Here is a 23,031-nt window from a genome sequence, read left to right on the forward strand (position 1 = left end):
GCCTCTTTCCATATAATGCATGGTTGTTTTACATGTTTTTCAAAAATTGATTGTTATTCTAAATGCTATTGTTTCTTAATGAAGAATTGCATGTGTTTTATGTAAGAATTGATCACCACATGTTAAAGTATTGAAAAGAGAGTATTTTGCATAATTTCATATGATACTTGATATAAAAACTTTATCAAGTGATGTTTAAATCTTTTGGGTGGTCATTAAAATACTTTTGAATAAAAACGACTATGGATATGATGTGGTATGATATGAATGACTTGCAAGTCTGGGTATTATGATACCCTGTTATGATATGCTCTTAATAGAATAAGAAATGAACTTTTTCATAATCATGAAGTATGATTTTAAGAGCCTTGGTTACCCGAAGAAGGCACAAGTTCAGTTAACTCACTGCCGAAAATCGTGTTTTGCCTACACGGGACTTATGATATGTTAGCCTATAAGGGAAGATAATTAGGACATCTCGCATGGGGGGTTCCTATGGTAAACTCACATGGGGGTATACCAGTTTACGTACTCCAATCTTTGCGACAAACTAGGATCGAGAGCTTGGCTGCCAATTTAAGGGAGGATTCCATATAGCCCGTGGGATTTTAAAAATTTAGGATGTACCATCTAGCTTAGAACTAAAGCAAAGAGTTGAGTAAATCAGCCATCTCTAGTTTGACTAAATCTGCTGAGAATGACATCAAAATCAGCCATCTCTAGTTTGACTAAATCTGCTGATTTGACTTTTTGAGATACCACAATCGGACAGTTCCTGTATACTCGCCAGGCTTAGATGGATTCACCCATTGGGGTGGAGACTGAGAATGGCTCTACTAAAATTTTGGTATTGAATCCGAAAGGAGTAACAAAGGATAAGAAAGCTCCTGGATCTAGCAAAGCATAAACATACAAATGATAAACTTGTAATGTACTAGTGACCACATTAGGAGAACTTTCTTGATCCTGTCGGGACTGAAAAGCATAGAGTCTGTTTGGGCGCTGCCCACTGGTGGCACTGGATGAGGCACCCTATTGATTCGGGTGATCGGACTGAGCTGGAGGATGGTTAAACGGTCCCTGGGAACCTGACAGTGGGCAATATTTGACTCTGTGGCTCGGCTTGCCATATCTGAAGTATATATAACTTTCTGCCCTATAGATAACCTGATGGTTTCTGCCACACTACTGGCAGAGAGGATTTGTTCAGGCACTACTGACACTGCCCTGAGGCTTGAGGCCTAATGCCTTATCTCTATTGCCATCTCTGAATTTTGCCATTGGAGCACTGGCTGAGGGAGGATATGGAACTAAGGATTTCAAGTGGAACTAGGAAGGATTCCCACCCTCTGACTTATGCTGGGCAAATCTGAAACTACCTATTCTAGCTCTCTTAGTTTAGTTCTCTCCCTCCTTATTCTTCTATTCTTCTATTTGTTGTGCATGAACCACCAGCTTAGACAAGTGTATCTCACTAATTAGCATTGCAGTTCAACCCTCCTTAACCACACTATCATTCACTCCAGACATAAACTTGATCATCTTAGACCTGCTATCTGCTACCACTTGAGGAGCATATCTGACGAATTGAGTAAAATTTAAAGAATATTCTTTCACCATTATGTTTCCCTCCTTTAGATTAATAAATTCTAAAACCTTTGCTTCCTTTAACTCCTATGGAAAGAACCTATCCAGAAAAGCAGCGGCAAACTCCTCCCATTCTATGGGCCCTACATCTTTGGCTCTCTCTTCTTTCCATTATTTAAACCCAGAGGGAGCCATATCCTGTAGCTGATATGCAACTAACTTAGCACCCTCACTAGCTGTTACCCCCATAATATCAATAACTTTCTGCACCTGGTCAAGAAATTCCTAAGGGTTCTCATCTGGCTTAGACCCGGTAAAAGATGGAGGGTTCATTCGAGTGAAATCCTAAATCCTGGCATCAGTATTATTGGGTGCTAGATTGGTCTAAATAATAGTTGGGCTCTCATTTTGGGCTACCACAGCATGGTCTAGGGTGGTAGAAGGTATTTTGAACTCAGTGTGGGAGATATAATTATCCAAAAGATCTAGCTGAACGAGCTGAGACTTTGGTTGGTCTCCTGTTCCTCTTTCCTTGGTTCTTTTGGAAGGCATGATTTGTAAATGAAAGAGAACTTGAATTAGATAGAGAGTTTAACTAGAGCTCATGCTCACTCGCACGATGTGAATACTAAAAGAAGGGAAAGTGTTCCTAAAACATTTTGCAGTTTTCTATCTAGAAGTGTGGCGCCCTTCACCCCCATACACAAGGCCCTACTAGATGTAGCTTCTAGACTTCCTAGGACTCTATTGAATGTTAGAATTTGAAACTAAGTTTGTAACACCTTGATTCTGTCCCCCCGGGTGCTACACGGTGCTTATAATCCGAAAAGACAATAAGCTAACCCATGTCTGGTACCTGCTGCAATAACTGTATAATAGTACTAATTTGTTCGGAAATTAGGTGGAAAACATGCCATAAGGTTCAAATATAAATGATAAATTTGAGTACAGTATCGAAGTACCAAAATAAGAACAAAATATTGAAATCTGAACAACTGTCTAAAAATACTATAGTTTGGAAAGCCTCTAAACTGTCTGAACTATGGAGTTGATGGGACAGGCCTCCAACTAACTCCGGCTATTGAAAGGAATACTAAAATAACAAAATAAAACATATCCTCAAGCTATAAGGACTCACCACTGACTTTGACTGCTGGAAATCTAATCTGCTAGGGGTTTTCTAGAACTCGTGCATCTAAACCTATGATATAAGACATCATAGTGCATAAAACATGTGTTAGTACATCAAATGTACTAGTATGCTCAGTGAGGTAGGCTGAATGCATGGGTTCATACATATGAACAATACTAACTAAATAACATGAGTATGACTGAATGATGGTACATGTATGAATACGATGGTAAATGCATGAATACATGAAGTATAATTTGAAAACATGATAGTACTTAATACTGTATCTGAATACTGATTTAACTGAGGTCTGAGTTTACTGATAATGTATTACTATTAACTGAATGACTATACCTAATAGTCCTGACTCTGAGGAACTATACTAAGTTCTATACTAAACTGAGTGACTATGTCTGATAGTCCTGAATCTATAGAACTGAATTGAGTTCTATAGTTAGAATGAATCTAAAACTAAAACTATGGGAGGTAATCATCTAACCGACTTTCACCTTTTTCTGAATAGATTTAGGGACCAACCTGGAACCCCAGTATTAAGGGTGTCAGTACCATGTCACGAGTAAAAACACTAAAAATATACCCTTATCTGGCAGGTACCCTAATGAGAACAGTGGAACTCTTAATTGATAGGTTAAACCACCTCATCAACCCTCAACAGCCAGGTTTGATATCTCAACCTATGCTAGCTATGTTGTTCTGGAATGTAAGGATTGCTTTTAAAAATTACTCCCTTTACTAGAAAGTGAGTCCCTATCTTTTGATTTACTCGGTGTTGAATCCTACTCCCAACTGAATAGACACTAGACTGATTTCTAAACTGTACTAGGCTGGAATAAACTGTTACTGATCGAACTATCTGACTGAACTAAACTGAATTCACTAGGTTTCATTGACTGATGGAATACTACTGAGTTCTGAAACTGACTGAGGTTACTGAGGCCTGAACTGAATACTGAACTGGACTGAATTGATACTGAGTTTACTGAGTTTTCCTGAGTTTTGAAACTAACTAAGAGTACTGCTGATCGTGACCTGACTGAGACTATTCTATAACTGACACTGGCTCTAGGTATACAACTAAGTTATCGAGTAATAAATACCCCCAGGACTCGGTAGCGCCAAGAGCAAAGCACAACATAAATCTTGAAATCACAACAATGGTCACATATTCATATTTCACTTTCTATGACATTTCATCAAACACTTGAAAATGTTGAACTTGCACATGTATAGGAATGCAAACAAACATGTCATAAGTACACTAACAATTCACATAGGCATTCCAACAAACACTTTCTAGACATGGCTTTAACATGGGAGTCATTTTTGAACATGTAGTTCTAGCATGAAGTCATCATAAGATCACCTATATATCACAAAGCACAATTTATTCACTAAGGCATTTTGAAGAACATATAAAAATCATAACCTTAGGCTTGAGTATGAACAAATAAACCAATCCATCATGGAAACATTAATCAAATCAATTTCAAGGATTTCATCCCACATGCTAACATATTTTCATGAAATTCATTACAGAAATCATCTTGTAAATCATACCACAAAACTAACATGAGTACAAAACAACCCACAACTTGGAAATCATGATTCACGACTTTTGAAAAGGGATTCTTGAACTCCAAGGGTGAAAGGGGACCTTGGATGAACACTTTACATACCTGAGTGCCTGAATTTCTTAAAGTTAATGGTGGAACCTTGAGTTCTTAATTTGAAATTGAAGCTTCTAGGGTTTTGTTGTTGAGTAAATTTGAGAAAGAATGAGTTGATTTGCTCCCTAAGATGGTTAATTTTGTGTTTTGGGGGCTGAAGGTTGAGGAAAAATGACCTAAATACCCCTAAGGACATGGACTTTTAATTACTGAAAAACTATACCATCGACGCGCAGGCTGACGCGCCGCGTCGTTGGCATCAACGCAATAGCTAAATCATCGTATCGAATCCCTAAAAATTTACGTTGGGAGCTGGGGAAAACATCTGTAAACGCGATAGTCGATGCGACGGACCAAGATTGCATTGATCCACTATTTTAGGATTCTAAAGGGGCTTCAAAAGAAGTTCGAAAAACATGAAACTTGTCCAGAAACACCTACCGACATTCCTAATCATGAATTAACCTAGATATTAACATTTAAAGGACGTAGAGGCCATGAAATAAGATTGCCAACTTTCAAAGGTTAGAATGACTCTAAGTTTGAATATTTAGCTAGAATATTCTAAGTCTGGGACCCCCTTGGCAAGCTTAAAGGACTGAATTAAGCTAGAAATTTTGCGAGGTCTTACATTATCTCCCCCTTGGGAACATTCGTCCTCTAATGAGACTGACTAAGCTGAGAATACTAGTAGTCTAAATCTATTTTCTTGACATGAACATCTGGAGCATGACTATATGAGTGATATTATTGATATATTGAATTTTCATACTGAACATGCATATATGATGCATGACTGGGAATACTGATAAGCTGAGTTTATATACTTAACATGTATATCTGATACATGGACACATAACTGAACTAGCTCATGAACGTTTAACCAAAAATGCAATGGTGACAAATACCAAGTTTTGCAATTGAAATCTGGACATGAAAATAAATAAGCTTAAGGAAAGCTATTACCTTGGACTGAGTCTGAGTTTGCAGAGAATAGGTAAGGATACTTGGTCTGCATGTCTGCTTCTGCTTCCTAAGTTGCTCCTTTAATCTGATTCTGCCAAAGAACTTTGAATAGAGGGACTTCTTTGTTCCTTAGTCTAAAAATATGATTGTCAAGGATTTTGATTGGAATCTCTTCATAAGAGAGGTTGTTCTGAATATCTATATCCTTAACAGGGACTACAACTGCTAGCTCATCTATGCATTTCCTTAGAAAGGAGACGTGAAACACTGGATAAATTGAAGATAGGTCTAAAGGTAGCTCAAGCTCATAAGTTACCTTTTCAAAACGACTGAGAATTTGATTAGGACTGACATATCTGGGACTAAGCTTCTCTTTCTTGTCAAACTACTTCACTCCTTTCATTGAAGAGATTTTCAAGTACACATAGTCACCAATCTCAAAATTAAGATCCTTCCTGCACACATCTATGTTTGATTTCTGTCGGCTCTGGGTTGTCTCCCTAATCAACTGAAATTTCTTCAAGGTATAAAATACAAAATCAGGCCCTACCACTGTGGCCTCATAACTTCAAACCAACCAATGGGAGGTCTACACCTCCTCCTATAGAGCACCTCAAATAGAGCCACTGAATGCTGGAATGATAGCTGTTATTATACGCAAAATCAATCAAAGGCAAATGGACATCCCAACTACCTTTGAAATATTTCGTGCACGCTCACAAAATATCTTCTAAAGTATGGATGGTCCTTCTGCTTGACCATCTGTCTGAGGATGGAAGTCTTTACTGAGATGAACTCGGGTACCAAGACCCTTTTGGAATGCTTTACAGAAATGAGAGGTGAACTGAGTACCTCTATCTAAGATAATGGACAACAGAATATCGTGTAATCTAACCAACTCCCTAATATAGAGTTTGGCATAATCCTCATCTCAATAAGAGGTGTGGACTGAGTCTTATAAAATGAGCTGATTTGGTCATCCTGTTTATAATGACCAAAACTGAATCCTACTGACAACGAGTATGAGAAAAACCCATCATAAAATCCATGTTCATTTCTTTCCACTTCCAAGTATGAATACTAAACTCTTGCATGGACCTACTAGGCCTCTGATGATCAATCTTAACCTGCTGACAAGTTGAGCACTTAGCCACAAACTCTACAATGTTTCTCTTCATCCCACTCTACCAATAGATCTCCCACAAATCATGGTACATCTTGGTGTCCCCTAGATGAATAGAGTAGTGTGCACCATGCACTTCTACTAGAATTTGCTGCCTCAAGTCATCTACTCCTGGCACACATAGCTGACCCTGGCAACGTAACACACAATCTCCCTCTTGGGAGAAAACCTCTACCTTTTGGTTTCTGATTAATTTCTTCAACTAGACTAGACTGGGATCCCTATCCTACTTTTCCTTCACTTCAAAAACTAAGGATGATTCTGAGCTACTCTGCACCCATACACTACCTTCTGTTGAATCGACTAAGTGAACACCTTGTCGGGCTAACTGATGAACTTCCTAGGCTAACTTCTTCTTATTGTTCTTAACATCAGCAACACTACCCATAGACATTCTACTGAGAGCGTCAACCACTATATTAGCCTTGCCCGGATGGTAAATATACTCATGTCATAGTTTTTCAACAACTCTAACCATCTTCCCTGGCAAAGGTTAAGATATTTCTAAGATAATACATATAGCAGGCTCCTATGATCAGTGATCACATCCACGGGTACACCATACAAATAGTGCCTGCAAATCCTTAAGGCAAACACTATAGCTTCTAACTCAAGATCATGAGTAGGGTAGTTCTTCTCATGAGGCTTAAGCTGTCTAGAGGCATAGGCTATAACCTTACCTCTCTGCATCAACACACAACCCAATCTGACTCTGAAAGAGTCACAATACATAACAAAGCTGTCGCAGCCATCTGGTAGGGTCAAAACTAGAGTTGTAGTAAGTCGAGTCATCAACTCCTGAAAACTCTTCTAACAAGAATCTGACCACAGGAACTTGACTTTCTTTTGAGTCAATCTGGAAATAGGGGATGCAATAGAAGAAAATCCCTCAATAAATCATTGGTAATAGTTGGCCAACCCAAGAAACTCCTGATATCTGATAGAGAGATAGGTCTGGGCCAGTTTTTCACTGCCTTGGTCTTTTGGGGATCTATTATAATGCTATCACTAGAAAAGATATGGCCAAGGAAAGCTACTAACCTTAGCCAAAATTTGCATTTACTAAATTTGGCGAATAACTGATGATTTTTTAGGGTCTACAATACTATTCTGAGATGGTCTGTTGATCCTATTCATTATGGGAGTAGACAAGAATATCATCTATGAATACTATGATAAACATATCCAATTACTACCTGAACACTCGGTTCATCAAGTCCATGAAGGTTACTGGGGCATTGGTAAGACCAAAGGACATGACTAAGAATTTGAAATGATCATTCTGAGTTTGAAAAGCTGCCTTTGGGATGTCACATTCTCTGATTCTGAGATGATAATAGCCTGATCTAAGGTCCATCTTAGAAAAGTAACAGGAACCTTGAAGCTGGTCAAACAAGTCATCGATTCTAGGAAGTGGATACTTGTTTTTGACTATGACTTTATTTAACTGACGGTAGTCAATACTCATTCTGATAGAACCATCTTTCTTATGCACGAATAGAACTGGTGCACCCATTGGGACACACTGGGTCTGATGAATCCCTTATCTAAGCAATATTTTAACTGCTCTTTTAATTCTCTAAGTTCTAAAAGTGTCATTCTGTATGGTAGAATAGAAATGGGCTGAGTGCCCGGAAGGAGATCGATTTTAAAAACAATTTCCCTTTTGGGAGGAACTCCTGGAAGATCTTCGGGAAACACATCTGGAAATTCATAAAATACTAACACTAATTCAAGAGTAAAGGTTTCTGAACTAGAGTACTATACTCAAACAAGATGGTAGACACATCCCTTAGATATCATTTTTCTAGCCCGAAGGTAAGAAACAAGTTGACTCTTGAGTGCTGAAGTACTACCCCCCCCCCCACTCTAGGACGGGTTCATTTAGTAACTAAAATTGGAAAATTTTGTTTCTTCAGTCGACTGAGGCATAGATAGAGTAAAACCAATCCATGCCGAGAATGACATCAAAATCAGCTATCTCTAGTTTAACTAAATCTGCTGATGTGACTTTCTGAGATACCATAATCAGAAAGTTCCTGTATACCTGCCAGGCTATGATGGATTCACCCATTGAGGTGGAGACTGAGAATGGCTCTGCTAGAATTTTGGGATTGACTCCGAAAGGAGTAACAAAGGACAAAAAATCTCCTGGATCTAGCAAAGCATAAACATGCAAATGATAAACTTGTAATGTACTAGTGACCATATTAGGAGAACTTTCTTGATCCTGTCGGGACTGAAAAGCATAGAGTCTATTTTGGCACTACCCACTGGTGGCACTGGCTGCGGCACCCTGCTAATTTGGGCGACCGGACTGAGCTGGAGAATGGTTACACAGACCTTGGGAACTTGAATGTGGACAATCTCTAACTTTGTGGCCTGGCTTTCCATATTCGAAACATACATCACTTCCTGCCCTGCAGATACCCTAATGGTTTCTGCCATAGTACTGGTAGAGAGGATTTGTTCAGGCACTGCTGACACTGCCCTAAGGCTTGAGGCCTAATGCCTTATCTCTGTTGTCGTCTCTGAATTTCGGTATTGGAGCATTGGCTAAGAGCGGAGCTAGAACTGAGGATTTCAGGAGGAACTAGGAAGGATTCCCACACGCTGACATAGGCTGGGAAAATTTGAAACTACCTGTTCTAGATCTCTTGTTCTTCTTCTCTTCCTCCTTATTCTTCTATTCTTCTATTTTCTGTGCATGGACCATCAGCCTAGACAAGTGTATCTCACTAATTAGCATTGTAGTTCAACATTTCTTAACCACACTATCATTCACTCCAGACATAAACTTGATCATCTTAGACCTACTATCTGCTACCACTTGAGGAGCATATCTGACCAATTGAGTAAACTTTAAAGAATAATCGTTCACCATCATGTTTCCCTCCTTTAGATTAATAAATTCTAAAACCTTTGCTTTCCTTAAATCCTATGGGAAGAACCTATCCAGAAAAGCAGTGGCAAACTCCTCCCATTCTATGGGCCCTACATCTTTGGCTCTCTCTGCTTTCCACTATTTAAACCCAGAATGAGCCATATCCTACAGCTGATATGCAACTAACTCAGCACTCTCACTAGCTATTACCCCCATAATATCAATAACTTTCTACAACTGGTCAAGAAATTCCTGAGGGTCCTTATCTGGCTTAGACCAGGTAAAAGATGGACGGTTCATTTGAATGAAATCCTGAATCCTGGCAGGAGTATTATTGGCCACTGGATTGGCCGAAACAATAGCTGGGCACTCATTTTTGGCTGGCACAACATGGGGCTAGGGTGGTAGAAGCTATTCTGAAATTAGTGTTGGAGACATGTTCATCCAGAGGATCTAGCTAAACGAGCTGAGGTTTTGGCTGTTCTCCTGTTCCTCTTTCCTTAGTTCTTTTGGAAGGCATGATCTGTAAATGGATGGGAACTTGAATTAGATAGAGATTTTAACTGGAGCTCATGCTCACTCGCATGATGTAAATACTAAAAGAAGGAAAGTTATTCCTAAAACATTCTGCAGTCTTCTGTCCATAAGTGTGGCGCGCTTCATACCCATGCACAAGACTCTACTAGATGTATCTTCCAGACTTCCTAGGACTCTATTAAACCTTAGACTCTAATACCAAGTTTGTAATGCCCCGAGTCTGTCCCCCCGGACGCTATGCGATGCTTATAATCCCAAAAGATAATAAGCTAACCCCATGTCTGGTACCTGCTGCAATAATTGTATAATAGTACTAATTTGTTCAAAAATTAGGTGGAAAACATGCCATAAGGTTCAAATCTGAATGATAAATTTGAGTACAGTATCAAAGTATCAAAATATGAATAAAATATTGAAATTTAAAAAACTGTCTGAAAATACTATAGTCTGGAAAGCCTCTAAACTGTCTGAACTATGGAGTTGATGGGACAGGCCTCCAACTAACTTTGACTACTGAAAGGAATACTAAAATACCAAAATAAAACATGTCTTCGAGCTATGAGGACTCACCACTGACTCGGATTGCTGGAAATCTAATCTTCTAGGGGTGCGCTGGAGCTCGTGCATCTAAACTTATGATATAAGATATCATAGTATAAAAAAGCATGTGTCAGTACATCGAATGTACTAGTATGCTCAGTGAGGTAGGCTGAATGCATAGGTTCATACACATGAACAATACTAACTGAATAACATGAGTATGGCTTAATGATGGTCATGCATGAATACGATGGTACATGCATGAATACGCAAACTATAATCTGAAAACATGATAGTACTGAATACTGAATCTGAACATTGATTTAACTTAGGTCTGAGTTTACTGGTACTGTATTACTATTAACTGGATGACTATATCTGATAGTCCTGATTCCGAGGAACTATACAGAGTTTCGTACTGAACTTAGTGACTATGTCTGATAGTCCTGAATCTATAGAACTGAATTGAGTTCTATGCTGAAACAAAATTTAAAACTAAAACTATGGAAGGTAATCATGTAATCGACATGCCCTTTTTTTTCTGAATAGATTTGGGGTCCAACCTATAAGCCCAGTTGCTAGGGTGTCAGTACTGTGCCATGGGTAAAGACACTGAAAAGGTATCCTCATCTGGAAGGTACACTAATGAGAACGGTGGAACTCTCAACTGACAGGTTAAAACACCTCATCAACCCTCAACTGGCAGGTTTGATGTATCAACCTATGCTAGCTATGTAGTTCTGTAATGCAAGGATTGTTTCTAAGAATTAAACCTTCTAATTGAAGGTGAGTTCCCATCCTTCGGCTCACTTGGTGATGAATCCTACTCCCAACTGAATAGATACTGGACTGATTTCTAAACTGTACTAGGCTGGAATAAACTGTTACTGATCGTACTATCTAACTGAACTGAACTAAATTCACTGAGTTTCATTGACTGATGGAATACTACTGAGTTCTGAAACTGACTGAGGTTACTGAAGCCTGAACTGAATACTGAACTGGACTGAATTGATACTAAGTTCACTGAGTTTTCCTAAGTTTTGAAACTAACTAAGAATACTGTTGATCATGATCTGACTGAGACTATTTTATAACTGACATTGGCTCTAGGTATACAACTAATTTATCAGGTAATAAATACCCCCAGGACCCGATAGCACCAAAATCAAAGCATAACATAAATCTTGAAAGTACAACAATGGTCACATGGTCATATTTGACTTGCTACAACATTTCATCAAACACTTGTAAATCTTGAACTTGCACATGTATAGGAATGCATACAAATATGTCATAAGTACACTAACAATTCACATAGGCATTCCAACAAACACTTTCTAGACATGGCTTTAACATTGGAGTCATTTTTTAACATGTAGTTCTAGCATGAAGTCATCATAAGATCACCTATAGATCACAAAGAACAATTTATTCACTTAGGCATTTTGACGAACACATAAGAATCATAATCTTAGGCTTGGGCATGAACAAATAAACCAATCCATCATGGCAACATTAATCAACTCAATTTCAAGGATTTCAGCCCATATGCTAACATATTTTCATGAAATTCATTAAAGAAATCATCTTGTAAATCATACTACAAGACAAACATGAGTACGAAACAACCCAAAATTTGGAAATCATGATTTACGATTTTTGAAAAGGGATTCTTGAACTCCATGGGTGAAAGGGGCCCTTGGATAAAGACTTACATACCCGAGAGCCTGAATTTTTTGAAGTTAATGGTGGAACCTTGAGTTCTTGATTTGAAATTGAAGCCTCCAGGGTTTTGTTCTTGAGCAAATTTGAGAAAGAATGAGTTTATTTTCTCTCTAAGAGGATTAATTTCGTGTTTTAGAGGATGAAGGTTGAGGGAAAAAGACCTAAATACCCCCAAGGATGCGGTCTTTTAATGACTGAAAAACTATACCATCGACGCGCAGACTGACACACCGCATCATTGGCATCGATGTGATAGCTAATGCATCACGTCGAGTCCGCATCGACTCACTAGAAATTGACATTGGGAGCTGGGGAAAATATCTTTCAACGCGATAGTCGATGCGGCGCGCCAAGATCGCATTGATCCACTATTTTAGAATTTTAAAGGAGCTTCAAACGAAGTCAAAAAAATCCAAAACTTGTCCAAAAATACCTACGGACATTCCTGATCATGAATCAACCTAGATATCAACATTTAAGGAATGCAGAGGCCATGAAATAAGATCAACAACTTTCGAAGGCTAGAATGTCTCTAAGTCTGAATACTTAGCTAGAATATTCGAAGTCTGGGACCCCCTTGGCAAGATTAAAGGACTGAATTTAGCTAAAAAATTTGCGGGGTCTTACAGTTAATCCTTACTACACTTGCTTTACGGATCTCTCCTCTAAAAACCCAACAACCTTAATCACTTTCACAAGGAATTTTCACCACATATTTCCCTCCTAACAATTTCATAAAGCCAAAGTTTCATCTCACTCTTCTCACTTCATCTATAACCTTCGTTAAAATAGCCATACCAAAAAAATTTACAGTATAGATCAACCATTCTTTAATCTAAAACATTACCATCCTGACATAAGGAGAGTATCTGAGGGAATAGAGTATGAGCTTCAAAAATAGGAGTAACAATATTCAAATACAATGTATATTTGTTGTACAACTCAAGCTGAGTTCTATAACGTAAGATATGATCCGATAAGCTCGAAGGGCCTCACACATCAAAACACTTAGATCATAGTTAGAGGGCCAAAACATGGATAAAGAATGTATAGAGAACTAGAAACTTAGGCATAGATACCATTTGAATACGTATGATGTTGGTAGAATGTCCTCCTAAACCGTAATTGGAGGAATTTTGCTAGAGCAAGAATAGATTTACCATGGCCTATCCCTAAAACTCACCACCATGAGAAAATTCAAGATTTGCATCATCTCCACCTTAGATCAAAGTCACCATCCTAGACTTGCGAACATAACCTCTCATCAAATCTATAACCAAAGCTCTCACCTCAAAGAGGGGGTATCACTATTCACATTAAGGTTAAACTCCCCCTATAAACTACACTTTGAAGTCATTGCTTCCAATGCTACTCTTAACTTTTGCTAGCCTCCATAGCAATCACCCTACAACTCACACTCTCATGAGCATAAACCTCCCCACTCCTTAACACATAACAATCCATTCTCTACTCCTTAATATAGTAACATTAAACCTCTAATCGCATAACACACAACTTAACAAAATTTGTAGAACTATACCAAAGGGCGCACATTGCCTATCTATATTTCCTTAATTCATCTCTAAAGAACACCATATAACAACTCTCTAGACTTTTTCATACTATAAAATTCAAGAACATGAACTAGGTGCACATGACACTTATACACATAAAACCTTATCTAACAACATGCTACCTGGGGGTTCAACTTATTCTTAAATACCTAATGCTCTTATCAACTTAATAACTCAGTCGCAATTTATCATTTTAACACTAGTCCTCATGCATATATATCAAAAATTTTCCACTCAAACTTCTCATAAGTTATCAACCTAGGCCTCATTCACACATTACATCGAGCCTACCAATTTATTCCCACAAAACATATGTTAGTAATCTTAAGCTACTATTTTTACCACCATAATCCACATCTACAGTTCAAACCTATAGTCTAGAATCAAACATGTACCACTGACGAAGCATGCCACATACTACACTAGTCGATCACATTGGAAAATTAACCAAAATTACTCATTTTACTTAACTACGACCTATAAATACAACTCATCCATGACATTACTACTACACCTCAGAATTTACTACATACCTTCTCACTTGTTATACTAGTTTACAGCTACTAGAGAAAAGAAAATCAGGGGGGTAAATTCACATAGTGAGGATAGTCGATCTTACTCTTATAATAAAACTCATTTCGATCTATGAAATATTTTACTTTCTCACAATATATTTGCTTACACACGCATACATTCCAACTACCTACAAGATTCTATAACCACCAGTGAGGCTCTACTTATAACTTATTACCTAATCTACCCCCTTGTAATCACAATCTATAAATGATTTCTACAACCATCATAACTATCCATTCTGAGCTCCTTTCCTATATTAAAGACTAGTTTTGTGAGGCCCGTGCTAAGCCCGAGCCAAAACTCATGATATAAAAAATAATAATTTAAATTCAAAAAATATAATTTATATTATATTTTTTACTTTATAATTAACATAATCTAATGACCGACGTATTAAATATAATATATTGATAAGTTTTATAATTATTAAAGTTCTTAATCACAAAATTGGATAATTTAAAAAAAATAATTATTTGTGCGGAAGAAAGTATTATTGGAGAATTAGAATATATCAAAAGGACACAAGTAATTCAATATTTTATAAAATAACATCATGATATTTTAATAATGGCAATTCAATAGCAATCAAAAATAGAAAATATTGATATTTTAATGAGTTTGTGGGTATTTAATTTCTCGGTTATAGATAGAAATAAATTTGTTTTGATATTTATTATTTTATTTTTACCTATAATTTCATGTGACAAGAGTGTTTGCAAATTTTTTCTTTTCAATCTAATACAATAAAATATTTCAATGACTTCAAGTATATAAAACAATGGTTACAACCTTAATTTAGAAGATTTACATAAACTAACTTAATAGTGATCTATAAGAATATTAAATAACAATTAAATGAAATTAATAAATTATTCCATTCGGTCCATTTATTTTTCATGTTTATTATTTATGTGCCCTTTAAAAAATATTTTATTCATCCTATTTTAATTATAGATTTATCCTTTTTCATGTTTTCTAAAAAAAAACGCAATGTACTATTTATTATTGATTAAATTATCCTCTTTATTATATGTATTCTTAAAAAATTGAATAATATTTACTATAAGGGTGTAGTTGGAAATTATTACTACTTTGATTTTATATGAAAGTTATTTTTGAATATTTTTTTTGAGCAAAAGTGATTATTATTAATTTAAAATGGAGGGAATTTTATTCAAAAGATAATTTATTAAGTGATAAGAAGAGACCAATTACAAACACACAAGTGGGAATGACCTTAATAAAAAGAATAAGGGTAAAAATGAAAATATTTAACAAAAGAACACCATCAATTGTCATGTGTACTTTCTTAATTCACTTAGCCAAGGAAGTAAAATACCTAAAATGCCCTAGTGAGGACTACCAAATTTGAGATTCTCTCTTATATATAATAGTAAAATATTAATCATAGCTAATCACTTCCTCCACGAACTATCATACGGTCTACAAATCTTGCTACGAATTTAGCCAAACACCATAAAAGGCATACCACCCCTCAACCAAAGGTTGCTCAACTACAACTACCTTCTTTGCTCAAGAGTTACCCTTTTTCTGACTTCTAAACTTATGGGTTCATACCACTAACTCTGGGATCATCTTACTACTCATAGGTTATAACACCTTAACTTACTACTTCTCAGGTGGAAATATTGTTCAAAAATTCTGCTATAAATCTCTACCCTTAATTTAACATCTGCATTAAAGCTTAAGAAAGGAACTAAGTACACCTATTACCTGAGGTTCAAACACATGATTGATATAGATAGGGGTATACACTTGAATAAGCACACTTTAAAGTACTAACGGACGCTTCTCAAGTCCCCCTTTTGATGACTCAACCAGAAAGGACCACCTTATTTAGACTCTAAGTTTTTGAACTAATATCACCTTGGCAATGAGGCATGGCCTATAGGATTAGAGAAAGGAAGAAAATTTGGATAACTTTCATATGGTCAACACTTTTGCATGATCTAGAGTTCATAAGAATAGAAAACATCTCCTAAATATCCGGTAGCCTCCTGATTATAAGTGTAGTGTACAACACACCCATAAGCAAGACTCTACTAAAAATGGCTTCGTAGACACCCTGACCATGAACCATGCTCTGATACCAAGATTTTCATGACCTGACCCAAGATGAGGCCCTGGTCGTGACGGGTATCCCAAATCACGAAGGCTCGAAAGCCCCCCTTAGCATACTATCATAAGCATAGCTCATAAGAAATAAAGTGTGGAAGATAATTGAAGCATGAAAATCCTATAATCAAATTTAATAATTTAAGACATCAATCCATAAGAAAACCCAAATCTATTCTGCACCAGTCTACGAAACCTCTACTAAACTGAAAACACTAGTCTGACTAAATCGGGACAAAGCCCATGGCTAGAACATAAAACTTATTGAGACTACATATAGATAGAATATTTTTCGGTGTAAAGGAGGCTAACAAACTATGGAAGTCTGGGAACAATCTACTACTGAGATGGACCGCGAGACTGAGCCTCAGAACCTGTAGTGAGAGGGTCAATACTCGAAAAAGTATTGGTATGTAGAACAAACCAAAAATATAGCATATAATTTGTATAACATAAATAAAAACATTTCATAAAACAAGTTAGCATATGGTAAATGAAAATACATGGGCATAATGTGAAGAACTTCAATTAATGCTTGTAAAACATTGACTCAACTCTTGGTGTTACTTCTGAGCAAGATAGTATACCCTACAACTTAGTACCCACGGGCTATATGGGTCCTCCATTAACTCATCGACCAAGCCGCCAACCCAAGTTTGCTACAAGGGTTGGAGTCTCTACTATCTGGTACACCAAAAGCACATAGCAAGCGTACATTCCATATTTTAGGATATCATAAACCCGTATCGGCAAAACACAGATTTAGGCAATGCGTTATCTAAACTCATGCCTTCTTTGGGTAACCTCCTAGCTCTCGTAGTGCTAATTTTTAAACCTCTTAAATATCATACTTCATGCTTATAAATAGTTCTTTTCTTATTCTGTTAAGGACATATCATTATAGGGTATTATCATACCCAGACTTGTAAGTTATTCATATCATGCCACATCATATTTGTATCCCTTCTTATTCAAAAGCATGGTAATGTCCACCCAAAAGATTTAAATATCATATGAGAGTTCTTATGTCAAATAGCATATGAAACTTATGCAAAAAACTCTATTTTTATACTAAAACATGCAATGACCAATTCTTACATAAATCATATCAAGTCGTCCATTTAAGTCAAATGAATATTTTGGAAGTAAAGAAAGTACCCTCTCTTGAAACACAAAACCATACCAATTCAACATGGATAGTAAAACTTATGACTCAAGCTTTAATCATGCATTTGAACAACCCACAACATGTTAAGGCAATAAATTTCACAATAAGAGAGGGAATTTTGTAAGGCACGCTCTCAATTTTAAAAACTCATAAGCCATGTACACATAAGAGTAGTTCTAATTTATGGAAAAACTTTATGAGAAACACATATTTTCATCAAAATGAGTTCATAATACATTCCCTTCAAATGGTTTCAAAAATCCTTTTTATATACATAATCATATATCTTGAAAGCTTGTTAAAAATGATAAACTTACGCCCATGAGATTTACGATAGTCCCACATACCTTGATAACGATGAGAACATAAGGAAATTCAACCCTTAAGACCCTAGATGACCACCTCCTTGAACCCTAGCCTTGGCTTGAAAAGGCGGATTTGAGAGAGAGGATTTTTGAGAGTTAAATAATCAATGTTTTGTAGTAAAAACTAATGGAAATAGGTTAATATAGTGTTTAGGGGTCGTTTATAAGTGAAAGTACTTAAATATCTCTCCTCCGTGTGAACAAAATCATAAATTACCCAAACTTAAAGTATCAGCGCATCACGGAGGGAATCTTCGCGATAAGCTATGTGTTGTGCTGCCATTGCCGACCCTCACTGGTTCCTCGTGAACATACCTATAATATTTTGCCCGGGTATCGGATTAATATAAAATTAGATGTGTTGGAAAGAGGACAAATTTATATTTAATTTGGTGGGTCGTTATCCCCAAAATTTCACATATTCTAGAAGTTATACATGTTCAAAGTTGACCCTTGTAGAATCAAATTCCAAAATTTGGTCGATAATGAAAGTTCTTACTCCACTTCACCCTAAGTGTTTAATATGAACATTCTTTCCCTCAAAAGAAATTTTCACACTAGGATAATGATCATGACACTTATTTTTATATAAAAATAATTAGGTTCAAGTTTATGCACATAGAAATAAAAGTTCGAATTCTAGCCCAAAAATGTGGGGTGTTACATGGATGCGATAACAGCATTCCTAAATGGAGAATTGGAGGAAGAAATTTAAATGGAATAACCCAGGGTTTTTGTGGTTCCTAGTAAAGAAAAAAAATTGTGTAAATTTGTTAAGTCACTTTATGGACTAAAACAAGCATCCAAACAGTGGTATGCAAAGTTTGACCAAACCATGTTGGCAAACGACTTCAAGATAAATGAATGTGATCAATGTGTTTACATTAAAGAAACTACAAATAACAAGATCATTGTTTGTATGTATGTGGATGATATATTGACCATCAGAGATATATTTCTGACATAAATACTGCGAAATAAATACTTGAGATCAAATTTGATATGAAAAACCTTGGATTTGCAGATGTGATCTTAGGGATAAGAATCCATAAACTTCCACAAGAGTTGGCGTTGTCACAGTCTCATTATACTAAAAATGTACTTGAAAAATTCAAGGATTTTGATTTTGATATTTCCAAGACTCCATTAGATGTGAGCTTTACGCTTTAAAAGAATGAAGGTGAAAGTGAATCACAGTTGAACAATGTAAGAGTATTGGAAAATTTGATGTATATCATGAATTATACGTGATCGGATATAGCATGTGCTATTATTAAATTGGGTCATTACATAAGTAATCCTAATCAAACTCATTGGATGACAATAAGAAAAGATTTGGGGAATCTAAAATATACTCAAGACTATGCTTTGCATTAAAATAAATATCCAGCGGTAATTGAAGGATATAGTGATGCAAATTAGATCACCAGATCAGATGAAGTAAAATACACGAGTGGATATGTATTTACTTTATGCGAAGGAGCATTCTCTTGGAAATTATCCAAACAGATATGTATTTTCCACTTTACAATGGAATCTAAACTTATCATGTTAGATAAATCCAGTGAAGAAGCTAAATGGCTTCAAAATTTCTTGAAAGATATTCCTTATTGGCCGAAGCCTTTGGCACCAGTATATATACTGTGAAAGTCAAGCAGAGATAGGTAGGGCAGGGAGCATGATGTATAATGGTAAATCTCATCATATCAGACAAAGACATAATACTATTAGAGAAGTACTCTCTAGTGGTATTATCACTGCTGACTATGTAAAGTCAAAGGATAATGTGTTGGATCCATTTACACAAAAGGCCTATTTAGAAAGGGAGTTGAGAGATCATCAAAGGAAATGGGTTTACAGCATAGGACAAGTCAGCATGGTGGTAACTTTACCTAGCAGACTGGAGATCCTAAGATCTAGGTTTAAGGAGATTAAACAAATTTATGACTAACGATTCAACAGTGTCAATATATTCAACTCATTCTCATGATGAAGACAATGTTCAGAGAAGAAGGATAGACTTATGGTTTGAATCTTTTTAATGGTTTCTAAGTTTGGCAGGTTTGACCAAATATTTTGATATATAAAATTAAACATTTAGAAAACACCTATGTGAGGATGAAGTGGAAGCCACTTCAATGACAAGGTTAGTAAAGTCCTATTCTTTACGCTCTCACGAAATCGGGACGTGTTCATAGCTGAAACGAACAAAATCGTGAGAACCATAGACAGTAAAAGGCAGGTTGTGTGACTTGTCTTGTCTAGGTGTACATTAAAGTTTGAAGGTTCACAGATATAAATCTACCGATTGATCAAGTGCAACCGATACATGTTCAGTACAGAATGTTTAAAGGAAACCCACTTATCCAGATGCAATTAGTCTTTTCTTGTAAATCACACACTTGTCCATAATGTTTTTTAAAAATAGTCATTCCCCATTCATGTAGGGGATTGTTGGAGTTTTAAAAGTTTTGACTAAAAAATGAATGTGTTTTTTCTAAAAAGACACCAAGAGAAAGGATGCAATTTGAATAGGCACCTTTTCGGATTGGATGGTTATGACCTTTCCAAAGGAGTGTGTCTTTTCGAAGAGTTGCACCTTTTTCGCAGAGTTGCACCTTTATGAAGGGGTGCACCTTTCTTATGCTTCTCTTCATGAAGCAACACCTTGATGACAGTAAATATCGAATTTTTTCTCAAGTATAGACATGAAATTTGAAAGAAAAAATACTCCTCTTTCTTGAAAAAACTCTAGTGTGATTTTTTCTCGTTGAGTGCGTTCCTAGTTCAACAGAATTTGAGGTACCACTATTCTATCAAAGTAATTCATTTTATCCTGGGAGGATGTATTTCATAACCTCGGGTACTTGAGAGAAATAATTTCCTTAAGGACACACCGTGAATCGGTGGACTGGAATCTTTCGTTTCTTTTTTTTTTTTCTTAAAGTTGGTTTTACTATTTTTCCAGAAAATAATTTGAACTTCATATTAATAGTTCTTCAACTGTTTGAACTTGTGTTTGAATTTCTTAAAATTCTATTTTGATAGTTCATAAGTTGGTTGAACTTGTATTGAAGTTCTCAATATTTGGTTTTGCTATTTTCCAAAAAATAGTTTGAACTTCATTTTGATAGTTCATAAGTTGGTTGAACTTGTGTTGAAGTTCTTCACATTTGATTTTGCTATTTTTCAGAAAATAGTTTGAACTTCATTTTTTTGATGTTACTAAGTTAAAGTTCAAAGTTGTAAATACAAAGTGTACACTTCATTTGATTGTTCATATGATTATTTGGACATATGTTTGAAGTTTTTATCGAAAAATACAAATTTTACTAAATTTGAGAAAAATAACAATCACCACCAAGATCCAACTTCTATGTTAGTAATGTTCTTCCATAAAACTATATAGACTAATGTCCTTTAATTTTATGACTTGATCAATACACTTACTATCGGAGAATTTGTTTTCTATCCCTTGATACTTTTTTTTTTTTAAGTTTTATGACCTTTTAACAAAAGATCTTCACTTTATATACATAAGAGAATTTTATTTTTACAGAATAATTTTATAAGAAAAATAACATAAACATACACCTTAACTTATCATATTTATACAAATCTTCACTGTTACAAAGTAATTATAAAAGTTTCAACTAATCATGTAACTTCGATGGATATACCGAAAGCTAATTATGTATCACAATAGACCCAAAATCGAAAAATATATCATGAGCTTATTTTGTGTCTTTACAAAGAAAAAAAATATATCTTCATTGGATGTATTATGTATCTCAATAGACCCAAAAAAAAATGTATCGAGAGTTAATTATATATCTTTACAAAGGAAAAAATATTTCTTAGTTTGGATGTATCGAAAGCTAATTTTGTATCTCGATGTCATAATATTTTATAATTTAGCTTCAAGCTATTGGGATTTATATTGTTTATCCTTTTTTCTATTCATTTTATATGAGGGCAATAGATCTCATTTCTTCCTTACTTTCTTGGTTGCTTTAATAAAATTGTCTTAAATAGTTATTGAATTTTTCATTTGTTTTTTATTATATATATTTTTTTTACCTAACTATCTATCTGGCTTCGTGATGCTAAAATATATAATTTTATTGTGCTCAAAATAATCAGTTGTCATGCAGAAGCTAACAAGGCAGATCTCAAAAGATGCCACATAAGAAGACATACGAGAAATACACCAAAAGAGACAATATTTAATGTGGTTTGGTCAATTGACCTACATCCACATAAGGAGATGAGCAATCCACTATACAAAATAGAGTACAAAAAATAAAGAGAGAAAACCTCACATAAATCTCTCAGAATAAAAAGAGGTCTACACAAGTGACACCATAACACTTGTATCCCACCCCCCCCCCCCCCCCCCCCAAATATACCCTCAAAGCCCATATTACTACATTGTAGATTCAACCAAACTAGAAAAAAGAAGCCTCTATTTATAGAGTCTATAACATTTTCCTACGAGAACAAGGATTAGCCAAGTATGTAGAATATGTTTGTTATTTTCCTAAAGAAAAACCCAATTAGGATAAGAAAGTCAAGACAAACATTCAACAGTTCTCCCCCTTGACCTGAATTGCTAAAAAAAATAAATTTATTCCACCTCCTTCATGTAGTATTTAACAAGTTCAATCTCCACCTCTAAAATCTCCTCCATTAAATCTTTGTCTCTACACAGAGTAACACTTTGATAAAAATTCTCAAACCAAAATCTTCATTGTCGTCAAATAGGTTGCAGTCTTCATTAAGAGATCCCACACTTTATATGTAGATTTTCAATTTTTAAACTATCAATGTGGTACTTTTCTTGCACACCCAACATTCTCCCCCTCAAACTAAGTTCCACGTGGCTTATCACCACGATCCGCGGATCACCGAGATACTAAAGAATCTACCCATTGAGCTAAGTTCCATGTGACCCATTACTACAATCC

The sequence above is a fragment of the Capsicum annuum genome, chromosome 7, assembly GCF_002878395.1.
Source record: "Capsicum annuum cultivar UCD-10X-F1 chromosome 7, UCD10Xv1.1, whole genome shotgun sequence".
NCBI lineage: Eukaryota > Viridiplantae > Streptophyta > Magnoliopsida > Solanales > Solanaceae > Capsicum > Capsicum annuum.